A 12821-nucleotide genomic window follows, 5' to 3' on the forward strand; every position below is an offset into this window, starting at 1 on the left:
ATAACAGGCTTGAGCCACGACGCCTGGCCCAAGCAACGTATTAATATGAGAGTTCCCATCTAGCCATATCCTCGTCAACATTTGTTATTGTCTCTCTGATGATGTCCATCTTAAGGAGCATAAAACCGTACCTCCACCTCCTGGGCTCAAGCAATCCTCCAACTTCAGCCTCCCGGGTAGCTGGGACTACAGATGCGCACCACCATGCCCTGCTAATTTTTGTAGAAATGGGGTCTCCCTATGTTGCCCAGGCTATCTCCAATTCCTGGGCTCAAGCCTCAGCCTCGACAACCCCATCTGCTGAGATTATAGGTTGTGAGTCACTGTGCCAAGCCCAACAGCTTTTTTAAGGATTCAAGACTGTACGAACATAGTTGTAGCTGGTCAAAGATTAAAAGGTGCTATGCAAGAAAAAAGAAATCCACAAAATTAGTTCTTGGAATGGAACTGAGGCACCTGTCAAGAAAGGGTTCCTCAAGAAAGGAGCATCTAGCTAGGGTGTGGTAGCTCACGCCTGTAATCCCAGCACTTTGGGAGGCTGAGGTGGGCGCATCACCTGAGGTCAAGAGTTTGAGACCAGCCTGCCCAACATGGCGAAACCCCATCTCTACTAAAAATACAAAAATTAGCCAGACGTGATAGTAGGCACCTGTAATCCCAGCTACTTGGAGGCTGAGGCAGGAGAATTGCTTGAACCCGGGGAGTCTGCAGTGAGCTGAGGGCCATTGCCCTCCAGCCTGGGCAACAAGAGAGAGAAACTCTGTCTCTCAAAAAAAAAAAAAAAAAAAAGAAAAAGAGAAATCCAGAGAAGAAATGATGGTGTTTTGAGATGGAGTCTTCCTCTGTCGCCCAGGCTGGAGTGCAGTGGTGCGATCTCAGCTTACTGCAAGCTCTGCCTCCTGGGTTCAAACGATTCTCCTGCTTCAGTCTCCTGAGTAGCTGGGATTAGAGGCGTGCACCACCACGCTCGGCTAATTTTTGTATTTTTAGTAAAGACGGCGTTTCACCATGTTGGCCAGGCTGGTCTCGAACTCTTGACCTCAGGTGATCCGCGTGCCTCGGCCTCCCAAAGTGCTGGGATTACAGGCGTGAGCCACTGCGCTCGGCCAGAAGGAACTGGTTTGACAGGATCCTTAGGACTTGGAGACTGGACGAGGGGCCCAGGAAAATGTAGGGGCCGAAGTCGCCGCCCAATTTCCCATTTGGAAGCTCGGTTGCCTGGTGGCGCATGCCCTAGATGGAGGTTAGGAGCACCTTTTGGGGGACGGTGATGACTGCGGGTTGACACGCGAGTGTGAGCCACCCGTGGAGAACGCAAGACATGTTCAACAGGGCGCTGGATGGAGGGGGCTGGCGCCCAGAGTCAGTCCTGCCCTTCAGCAGTGTTGGGCTCAGGTGAACCGCAGCGCCAGGGCGGGCACCGATCCTAGGGTCCCACGAACAGGCCCCTCGGAGGCCAGGGAGAGCCCTGAATGACGCGTTCTCTCGGGTGGCCTCGGGGGGCATCCCGCGGCTTCCTCCACCGGCGTAACGTGCCGGGCCCGGGAAAGGAGCCGCCCGCCGGTCCCCGGAACCTTCTGCCGCCGCCGCCCGCGTTAGCCGCGGGACGGGTCGGGGGAACCCGATCGCTGTTGCTAAGGGGCGGCCCCGGAAGTGACGCGCCCCGGGTTTGTTGACAGCGGAGGCGGCGGCGGCTGCAGGCTCCGAGCCGTAGGAGCCGGATCGGGGGAGGGGCCGGGCCCAGGAGCCTCAGCCCCGCCGGCAGCCCTAAGGGCAAGGTAACCGCCACGGGGTCCCCGTCGCGACCCCCTCCCTCCCGGAGCTCCCGTCCCCGGGATCCCAAGCTCCGCCCCGCCGACCCCCGTCTCCCCTGGACCCCGGCTCTAGCCTGACGAGATCCCCAACCTCCTGAGGTGCTCTGGCCCCGGATTCTCCCGGGCTGCATTCTCTGCTCCTCCTCGCCTGCGAAGCATCACGTCCGCTTCCCGACGCTGAGGGCAGCCCCGTCCAGGGTAGGTCCCGGACCCCGGGCCAAGGGACGTACCTGCGTCCTCCTCCTTCGCCTCCTGCCTACGGGGCCTAAGCATCGCCGCTGCAACCACTCTCTGAGGTCCATCTCCGCCAGTGGTGGGAGGGTTCCTTTCTCTATCCCTGCCGCCAGGTCTGAGAATCGTGTCTTTAAAACTGAGCTCCCTTCCTCCAGAAAGAAAATGACGCTCTGTCGTTTGCCCCTACAAGATGGGGGATCGGTGTAGGGCTGAAAGGGCCACCCTCTGCCCCTCCTACCTGTTGGATGAGCTTAAGTTCCCCCAGAGAAGTGCTTAGAAGCTCAAGGACGACGTGGATTCTGGATCAGCTCCCAAAAGGGATGACACAAAGTATAGGGAAATCCAACAGGGTGAGGTTGCAACCGGAGGGCCAAGGGAGCCCGACAGGTGAGTTGATAGTGAAACTGACTGTGCTGGCCACTATAGCTCTCTGGGTGGAACTTGTCTTGGCTGCTCTTTGACCGAAAGAGCCCAAGATTTCCAGTCTTTGCCTGTGTTTGTCAGTCCATTCGTTTTGTTTTGTTTTGTTTTTCTTTAAATAGAGATGGGGTCTCACTATGTTACCCAAGCTGGTCTCGAACTCCTGGGCTGAAGTGATCCGCCTGCTCCAGCCTCCAAAAGTGCTGGAAATACAGGCATGAGCCACCGCGCTCAGCTAGTGCATTTGATTTTTAAGGGGGAGGGGAATGGAATGTCTGATGTCTTGGGAAAATCCTTCCATATATGATCTTTCACAGAATGTTTCTCTTCAGACTTCAAACTGGTTAGGATGAGCATAAAAGCATAGCTTTGAAAAGGGTCACGGGAGGCTATACTTAGAGCAGAAAGTGGTGGCCAGGGGTGAAGGGCCTCGCTACTTTGGTTCATTTGTTCATTCAGCAAATAATAAACATGATATGTAAGGAGGTAATAAGTGGTTTGGAGAAAAATAGAGAAGGAAGGACCATGGGGAAGGAGTTGGGAGTTGTCATTTTATAGAGGGTGTTCAGGGAAGGTCTCTAGTAAGGTGACCTTTGAGCAGAGATAAGTGAGGGAGCAAGCCAGGTAGTTCTCTTGTGGCAGAGCATTCCGCAGCAAATGCAAAGGTCCTGTGGTCATATGCCTGGTGATTTGAAGAAACAGCACAAGGGCTCACGCTTGTAATCCCAGCACTTTGGGAGGCTGAGGCAGCCGGATCACCTGAGGTCAGGAGTTCAAGACCAGCCTGGCCGACATGGTGAAACCCCATCTCTACTAAAAGTACCAAAAAAAAAATTAGCTGGCCGTGGTGGCTCATGTCTGTAATCCAAGTTACTCAGGAGGCTGAGGCAGGAGAATCATTTGAACCTGAGAGGTGGAGGTTGCAGTGAGCCGAGATTGTGCCCATTGCATTCCAGCCTGGGTGACAAGAGTGAGACTCTGTCTCAAAAAAAAGAAAGAAACAGTGGGAGGATGGGGGACTGGAGCAGGTTGAAGAAAGGGAAGAGTGGTTGGCAAGAAAGTCAGAGAACAGTGGGGACCAGAAAAAGGTGGGGAAGACATCAGGGGCTGTCCTTGTGATACAGGGTCACAGGGTGTCTAATGGGACACCCTTTCAGAACCGTACTTGTTGAAGTGTCTGGTGGTTGGAGAAAATACAGATTTGTTTTAGATGACAAATGGCCATTGTGCTTGGGGCTTCGGTTGTAAGTACCCTTCTTCCATCTTTGTAATGACCATTGATGGAACAAATACAAAGAATCATGGTCACAGAGAACTGCGATTAAATCAAGTTAAGTTATGCCGCTGCTTCCTGGTTGTGAGAATGTGGGCACGGGACCTTTTTCCACCTCAATCTTCTCATCTGGAAAATACAGCAGGCTGGGTGTGGTGGCTCACACCTGTAATCCCAGCACTTTGGGAGGCAGGTGGATCACCTGAGGTCAGGAGTTCGAGACCAGCCTGGCCAACATGGTGAAACCCCATCTCTACTAAAAATACAAAAATTAGCCAGGTGTGGTGACGCATGCCTGTAATCCCAGCTACTGGAGAGGCTGAGGCAGGAGAATCGCTTGAACCTGGGAGGTGGAGGTTGAAGTGAGCTGAGATCACGCCACTGCAGCACTCCAGCCTGGGCGACAGGAGCGAAACTCCATCTCAAAAAAAAAAAAAAAAAGAAAGAAAGAAAAGAAAATAGGGCTGTTGGATTAGATAAAATCATGGGCTGAAGTGCTTAATGCAGTATTTCACACAAAGTGCTCAATACATAACGGTCACGCTGATGAGGATGATGTGATGATGAGGAATGTGGGCATGTATGTCTGCCTCAGAGCCGTTCGTTTTAGCACTAGCTGGTGGTGTCACCAGCTCTAGCTGCCTCCATCAACTAGTAGGATTTGAGGAAATATTGGGGAAAGCAAGACAGAAACTTCTTGACACCCGTCAGAGGTAACTGGGTTAATATTCTGCAGGGAAGACGTTAGCTTGGTCCTGGCTTTTCTGACAGCAGCAGAGGGTGATGGGGACTTTTAAAAAAGAGCCCAGCACTTCCAGCGCTTTGGGAGGATCACTTGAGGCCAGGAGTTTGAGACCAGTCTGGAGAACATAGGGAAACCCTATCTCTAAAAAAAAAGAATTAAAATGAGCCCAGCAAATTTCCATTCTACCATGTAAAATAGGCAAAATGAGGGTGTTGAAATGAATGTGACTTGGAGACAGGTGGGGAGGGGCAGTGTATGCTGGGCCTAGATATGTGGTTGGAGTGTGCGTGGCTGATCTACGGGTAGAGGCTGGTGATCCGGAAGTGCCCGGCAGAGGCTGAGACTTTCCAGCCTGCATTATAAGAAGCAGAACCACAGTTGATCTCCCTCCTTACACCCCAAGCCCGGACTATATCCTCAGGCCTGGGACACAGGCTGAGCAGGGCAACTGGGCCAGAGGATTTGAAAATGAAAGGTCAGAGCACTTAGGAGCTGAGAGCCAGCATGTTGGGGTAGGCTGTTGTGGGTAGAACCCCAGGCTGGTGACCTGCGGACCTGGTTCAAATCCTGGCTCTGCTGTTGGCTTGCTGTGTGAGTTAGGCAGGTTCCATCTCCTCTCTGGGCCTCAGTTTTCCTATCTGTAGATTAAGAATAATGGCCTTCCCTTGCCTCCGACTAACTCTAAAGGCTGTTGGGAGGATGAAATGAGACACAGCTTGTGAAAGAATTAGGTGTGTTTTGAAGCTCTCTACAAAGGTATTATCATTAGTACCACCAGGATTATGCAGACACGTTTTGGGGGCCCACTAGCTGGAAGACTGCTCTTGGCACTCTGGTTTTTTTGCTTGGCTTCAGTACCTCATCTGTTCTGGAGTCCTGAGAGGTGAGTGCAGAGACCCCTGTCTGGTTATCTATTTGTGGACCACTGTCTTATATCTGGCGCAATCGCTGAAACTGATTTTCCAGCTTCAGAGATGCAGAAGGGTCTCTTGAAGCATTATTCTCAGGAACATCACTCTTCATAATTATTGGTTACCACCTTCCTGCCATTCTTTCATGGCATCTCCTCAACAACCCTGTTCACAACACGCGCAACACAGGGTGTGCCACTCACAACATGCTGACAGGTAAGGACCTTGATAAATATTGAGGCTGGAAAACATTGGCTGGGGATCTTGTGGAGCCGAGGCTCTGTCACTGGCATTGAGCCACTCACATACTCTGTAATGGAGACCCCAGAAATCACATAGGGTCCCTGCCCTCAGGAAGCTTTCAATGCTGTGGCCAAAAAATGACATGCCACGGAGTGGTTACCAGCAGTACTGGATCATGTGAGCTCAGTGCCTGAGTTGTAAGGAAGCAGCGGAGGCTCGTGGAACAGAAGGGAAAGCTGAGGTTGGAGAAATGGTCCCTCCCCATAGCATAATGGCAAGGGGCTCGAACTTTAGGGTCACACACTTACCGGAGGACGAACTCATTGCTCATCTTTCAACCATTGTTTCCTTATCTGGGAAACAAAATGATAATGTGTTATCATATTGATAAAATGTTATCTGTGGCAGCTGGGTGTGGTGGCTCACACCTGTAATCCAGCACTTTGGGAGGCTGAGGTGGGCGTATCGCTTGAGCCCAGGAGTTTGAGACAAGCCTGGGCAACATGGTGAGCCCTCATCGCTACAAAAAATAAAAAAATTAGCCAGGTCTGTTGGTATACATCTGTAGTCACAGCTACTCCAGAGGCTGAGGTGGGAGATTGCTTGAACGTGAGAGGTGGAGGTTGCAGCGAGCTGAGATCGTACCACTGCACTCCAGCCTGGGTGATAGAGTGAGACCCTGTCTCTTAAAAGAAAAATAAATAAATAGGCCGACCGCAGTGGCTCACACCTGTAATCCCAGCACTTTGGGAGGCCGAGGCAGGTGGATCACCTGAGGTCAGGAGTTCGAGACCAGCCTGGCCAACATGGCAAAACCCTGTCTCTACTAAAAATACAAAAATTCGCCTGGCATGGTGGCGGGCACCTGTATTCCCAGCTACTTGGTTGGCTGAGGCAGGAGAATTGCTTGAACCCAGGAGGCAGAGGCTGCAGTGAGCCGAGATTGTGCCATTGCACTCCAGCTTGGGCAACAAGAGCAAAATTCCATCTCAAAAAAAAAAAGAAAGAAAAATAAATAAATAAATAAATAAGTTATCTGTGACTTTGATGCGAACTGCTTGGAAAGCTGGACACACTGGGTCTTTTTTTTTTTTTTTTTTTTGAGACGGAATCTCGCTCTGTCACCCAGGCAGGAGTGCAGTGGTGCAATCTCGGCTCACTGCAACCTCTGCCTCCTAGGTTCAAGCGATTCTCCTGCTTCAGCCTCCTAAGTAGCTGGGATTACAGGCATCCGCCACCATGCCTGGCTAATTTTTGTATTTTTAATAGAGATGGAGTTTCACCATGTTGGCCAGGCTGGGCTCGAACTCCTGACCTCAGGTGATCCACCTGCCTTGGCCTCCCAAAGTGCTGGGATTACAGGCGTAGGCCACTGTGCCCAGCCTGACACACTGCGTCTTGAACTAATGAACTACCTGTGTACATATCTGTCTGTTCAGATCCATAGTCTCTGGCAAATTGCATAGCCATAGCCCCTTCCTTCCAGCTGCCTTTTCTGTAAGTTGTAGATGGTAACTCCTGCCTTGTTGGGTGTTGAGAGAATTCAATTAATTAACACATATAAAATACTTAACAGAGTTCTTTTTTTTTTTTTTTTTTTTTTTTTTTGAGATGGAATCTTGCTCTGTTGCCAGGCTGGAGTACAGTGGTGCAATCTTGGCTCACTGGAACCTCCACCTCCCGGGTTCAAGCAATTCTCCTGCCTCAGCCTCCTGAGTAGCTGGGACTATAGGCGCCCGCCACCACGCCCTGCTAATTTTTGTATTTTTAGTAGAGACAGGGTTTCACCATGTTGGCCAGGATGGTCTCAATCTCTTCACCTCGTGATCCGCCCGCCTTGGCCTCCCAAAGTGCTGGGATTAGAGGCGTGAGCCTCCACGCCCAGCCAGAATTCTTGGTATATACTTGGTATTCAGTATGGGTAGGATCATTAATACATTTGGTTACAAGAATAGAACCCAACCAGTCTGATTACTAGCCGAATGCAGCCTCCTCAAGGCCTCTCTGTCTCCAGCATCATGAGCAGCCACCTAGCTGTGAGGCACACTCCCCAATCATTGTGTGTTTGCATCTTTCTGACATAACCCAACTCATAGATTTAATCTCTACAGACTTTTCAGAGCCAGGTGGCGTCTGGTTTTCACCTGTTTCCCGACCACCTGGAGATCCCCACACTTGCTGTGACTCCCCTCACACCCCCAGTCTCTGGCCCTTGATCTGCTGCCTCCTGGAAAGCGTCTAGCCTCTGTAAATAGGGCATTTGTTTGGGTTTTCCCCCCAGCTCCTAGGTTAATATTTCACAGGGTGAGTACTGCTCCAAGGCTCAGAGCTTCTGGCTCCCCCAACCTCTCTGTCCTCTGGGTATCAGGACACTGGTGGGATCCCATGCTCCCACCTCCAGACTTCAGTTTCTCTTTCCCTCCCATTGTTTGGATGGATGGACTGAAGACCAAATATTTGGTGAGAAGCGGGGGTCTGCTTTAGGTTTGCATCCCACTCATCAGTTTTGTGATCTCAGGCAAGCTTCTGCTTAGTTGTGTATGCGTCAGTATCTTCATCAGAAAATGGGGTAATAATCTCTATCTTGTAGTACTAGAGTAAGGTAATTCCAGCCACAGCAAACCTTTGTTCTGTTAAACGCCAGGCATAAATTGGGCACCGAAGTCAGACACCAAGGATACAGGTGCGTGCGCGCTTGCGCGCGTGTGTGTGTGTGTGTGTGTGTGTACATGTGCATGGATGCTGGCATGCAAGCAAGCATACAGCTTCTGTCCTCCCAGAGCTCACAGGCAGTAGGAGGATGTCAGTTGACAAATTGTTATGTAAATGATTAATTAGTTGCAAGTACAGGGTACTAGGAAATGTTTTGTCGGTTAAGTAAGATACTCGAGGGAGTAAAGCCTGTAAGGAGCTTAGGACCACATCTGGAAGCAGCCAACATGGACGTGGTGTGGCGGTGCCTTCTGCTGCTGCTGCTGCTGGTGCTGTTTTTCTCTCTCTTCTCTCCCACTTCCCTCATTCCCCAGGGTGTCGAATGTTCATGATAGACCTAGTATTAGAGAACATGCAAGAAAAGGGATGGAGAAAGACACAGGGTTCTCCCAGTGTGGTGGTTGGTCATAACCAGAGCTCCCTCTGTCCTCAGTTGCTGGAATTCCAGATGGCGTGTGACTGCCCTGAGAATGACAATCCCTAAGGAATGCAGTAGGTAGAGTGGAGTAGGTAGAGATGGCTGCCTCTGGCAGGTGCCAGGCCCGCAGCTGGATGGGTCTCAGGGCATGGTAGCCCCGGGGCCCTTCAGTCTCTGTGCCAGGATGTAAGATGGCTGCTTCCTCTTCCAGCTCATTCCAGCCCTGAGTGGCAAGGTCAACACTGCTAAGGGGAGGCTAGCAGATGGCGCCATCTACCTGGCTTATGTTTTGGGGGCTTTTGGTGACCGTGACAACTGACGTGGTGGTGTTTCTTCCACTTGGGGAGCATGGTAAGGGCAGAGCAGCTGCCTAGGTAACTGGGCTCAGACCTGCAGAAAAGGCAAAACCCCAGTGGCTCTCCCTCATTCAGAGCCTCTGAGCCGAGAGGCATCATTTGCAGCCACTGGGCGCCCGGCAGTGTCCTGAGCGCAGCAAGCAGGGAGAATGCGAGAGTGTACTATACCTCCCAGGCCTTGTGCAGACCTCTGCTGGCGAGTACTTTGTCATTCCTTCCACAGGCCTTTGTTGAAACCTCACCTTGTGGCAGGCCCCACATTGAGTGTTCAGTGCTTCCTTTGTTCATTTAGCAAATAGTCATGGACCTGGGCCCGTAGTGCCAACGTCCCATGCACCCCCTCTCCTTGCAGCTTAGGTACTTCTTTGCTTCCTCCCAAAGCGCCTTCCCCTTCTCTCCCCTCCACCAGAGTTAACTAGGACTCATCTTTTGGGTCCCAGCTGAAATGTCACTTCTTTTTTTTTTTTTTTATGGAGTTTTGCTCTTATTGCCCAGGCTAGAGTGCAATGGTGTGATCTTGGCTCACTGCAACCTCCGCCTCCCGGGTTCAAGCAATTCTCCTGCCTCAGCCTCCCGAGTAGCTGGGATTACAGGTGTGCGCCACCACGCCCAGCTTATTTTTGTATTTTTAGTAGAGACGGAGTTTCACCATGTTGGCCAGGCTGGTCTCAAACTCCTGACCTCAGGTGATCCACCTACCTCAGTCTCCCAAAGTTTTGGGATTACAGGTGTGAGCCACCGCACCTGGCCTGAAATGTCACTTCTAAGGATACCTGCTCTGACTCCCCAGTCCAGGGCAAGTCCCCTGATTGGGCACCCAGAGCCCCAGGCCCCTTCTCCTGCAAGACACTGGTCCCAGTTACGCGACAGGCGCTTATGGGCCCTGTAGGTGGATCTGTCTCCCTCCGGAGCCAGTACGCTCCATGTGGTCAAGGACCTTGTCCGGCTCGCTCACCAAGGACCCCCAGTGCTCAGCAGGGACTGAGTGAGCAGGTCCAGGGATGTGATACCAAAAAAGACAGCCTGGTTTTGCCCTCATGGACCTGGCCATCCATCAAGGATGCTGAATCATCAAAGCCACATCGTACCAAGTGTTCGTTGCTGTGGTAGATCGGGCCTGTGGGGGGACTCAGCAGGCACACCCTGGTGGGTTAAGCATGGCTTCCCAGAGGAAGTAACTTTGACACTGGGACCATAGGTATCAGCTACGTGAAAGGAGAGTTCAAAGATCATGTGGGCTGGAGTGGCCAGGAGATACTTCCTGGAGGAAGGACATGGAGTGTATTTGGGTAGGGGAGGGGAGAAGGCAGTATTTAAATTAGAAAGTGCAGTAATTAGTTCAGTTGGGATGGTCCTGGTTGAAAGAGAACAGACTGGGCAAAGGTCTGAAGGTGACCTGTGCCGAGGGCCTTTTGCCAGGACAGTGAATGATGAGGCCAGGCTGGCTGGAGTAGGGGGGCAGTGGGGACCAAGTAGGCCAGAAAGCTGGCTGTAATTCCGGTGGGCTTGAAAAGAGTTGCTTTCCAAGAGTGGGGACTCTCTGCCAGCAGTGCTCCCTCTGGTTCCAGTTTCCCAGGCAAGAGAGGCTGCTGGGCTCTTAAAGATCTTGAAGCAAATGAAGGCAAAGGAAGGCCATGCCCAGGGCCCAGGCATCCTGGCTTTTGTGCCTTCCCTCGAGGGTGCCATGCTGCCAGTGGGACAGCTGACACAATGAGCCTTGTTGTGGGAGACCCAGGCCGGGGAGCACAGGCCCGGAGCTGGGAGCCAGGGCAGATGAGGTAGGAGAAGGTAATGATTATAACAACAACATAATAACGGTTGTCTTTATTGAGCAATGACTACATGCCAGACACCGTTCTAAGCCCTTTTGATATTATTCCATGGAATCTTCACACCGTGCTGGGGATGAGGTATTGTGCTGCTTCTATTTTAGAGGAAAAGTGACTGAGGCACAGAGAGGTGGAGACACTTGCCCAAGTTTGTCTCCTCGTGAGCAGCAAGGCTGAAATGTGAGCTATGCCTGCCTGAATCCACAGCCCATCCACACACAGTCCCCAGTAGACAGTGGTGCCACAGTTGAACTCAGAACTGGCTGATTCCAAAGCCCAATGTGCCCTGTGGCTTCCTGCTGGATTTCCTGAGCAGTCTGGAAGGTTTACAAATGGGCACAGAGGGAGGCTCCCAGAAGCTGGGACAATGCTGGGCCCCAGAACTCCAGAACCCTCTAAGTCAGGGGTGTCCAATCTTTTAGCTTCCCTGGGCCACACCGGAAAAAGAACTGTCTTGGGCCACACGTAAAATACACCAACACTAACAATAGCAGATGAGCTAAAAAAAAAAAAGTCCATAAATGTCATAATGTTTTAAGAAAGTTTACAAATTTGTGTTGGGCTGCATTCAAAGCTGTCCTGGGCCACATGCAGCCCATGGACCACAGGTTGGACAAGCTTGCTCTAAGAGATGTTGTGAGGGATTCCACAAGACCAGGTTCCAGTCCTAGTTTACACAGCTCCCTCTGTTTGACCTTGAGTTTCCTCCTCTATAAGATGGGGTCAGCCGGGCGCGGTGGCTCACGCCTGTAATCCCAACATTTTGGGAGGCTGAGGCGGGCGGATCACAAGGTCAGGAGTTCGAGACCATCCTGGCTAACATGGTGAAACCCCATCTCTACTAAAAATACAAAAAATTAGCCGAACGTGGTCGCAGGCGCCTGTAGTCCCAGCTACTTGGGAGGCTGAGGCAGGAGAATGGCGTGAACCCGGGAGGCGGAGCTTGCAGTGAGCCGAGATCCTACCACTGTATTCCAGCCTGGGTGACAGAGCGAGACTCTGTCTCAAAAAAAAAAAAAAAAAAATTATGGGGTCATAGGGCTGGACACGGTGGCTCATGACTGTAGTTCCACCATTTTGGGAGGCCGAGGCAGGTGGATCACCTGAGCTCAGGAGTTCGAGACCAGCCTGGCTAACATAGCAAAACCCCGTCTCTACTAAAAATACAAAAATTAGCCGGGTGTAGGGGCAGGCGCCTGTAGTCCCAGGTACTCAGGAAGCTGAGGCAGGAGAATAACTTGAACCTGGAAAGCAGAGGTTGCAGTGAGCTGAGATGGTGCCACTGCACTCCAGCCTGGGTGACAGAGCAAGACTCTGAAAAAAGAAAAAAAAGGTGGGGTCATAACCACCATGTTGTGTACTTAGTCTGTTGGGCTGGGACTAAGCATTTCTTCAACATTATCTCATTTAGTACCACAGCCCTGTGAAGTAGAGATTATTATCCCTCCCCCCCGCCTTTTTTTTTTTTGAGACAGAGTCTGGCTCTGTCGCCCAGGCTGGAGTGCAGTGGCGCGATCTCGGCTCACTGCAAGCTCCGCCCCCCCGGGTTCACACCATTCTTCTACCTCAGCCTCCCGAGTAGCTGGGACTATAGGTGCCCACCACCAAGCCCAGCTATTTTTTTGTATTTTTAGTAGAGACAGGTTTCACTGTGTTAGCCAGGATGGTCTTGATCTCCTGACCTCATGATTCACCTGCCTCGGCCTCCCAAAGTGCTGGGATTACAGGCGTGAGCCACCGCGCCTGGCCTATTATCCCCATTTTTCAGATGAGGAAACTGAGGTCTGGAGAGGTTAAGTAACTTTTTTTTTTTTTTAAACGGAGTCTCGCTGTGTCGCCAGGCTGGAGTGCAGTGTCACCAGGCTG

At 51.6% G+C, this 12821-nt stretch overlaps 1 protein-coding gene across 7 annotated transcripts in view; it reads left to right on the forward strand.

The window, feature by feature from the left end:
• Positions 1-1108: 1108 nt before the first annotated feature.
• ZER1 (zyg-11 related cell cycle regulator) overlaps positions 1109-12821 on the forward strand; it is a 42259-nt gene continuing 30546 nt past the window's right edge. For 3 of the 7 annotated variants that reach the window (XM_001159922.5, XM_009457433.3, XM_054659180.1), the window contains exon 1: positions 1877-2012. The gene's annotated coding sequence lies outside the window, so the exon portion shown is untranslated. Of the gene's footprint in view, positions 1244-1664; positions 1779-1876; positions 2436-12821 lie in introns of those variants that run through there. The other 4 variants (XM_001159968.6, XM_054659179.2, XM_016961805.4 and 1 more) reach the window with 3 other exon arrangements.

The sequence above is a fragment of the Pan troglodytes genome, chromosome 11, assembly GCF_028858775.2.
Source record: "Pan troglodytes isolate AG18354 chromosome 11, NHGRI_mPanTro3-v2.0_pri, whole genome shotgun sequence".
NCBI classification, from domain to species: domain Eukaryota; kingdom Metazoa; phylum Chordata; class Mammalia; order Primates; family Hominidae; genus Pan; species Pan troglodytes.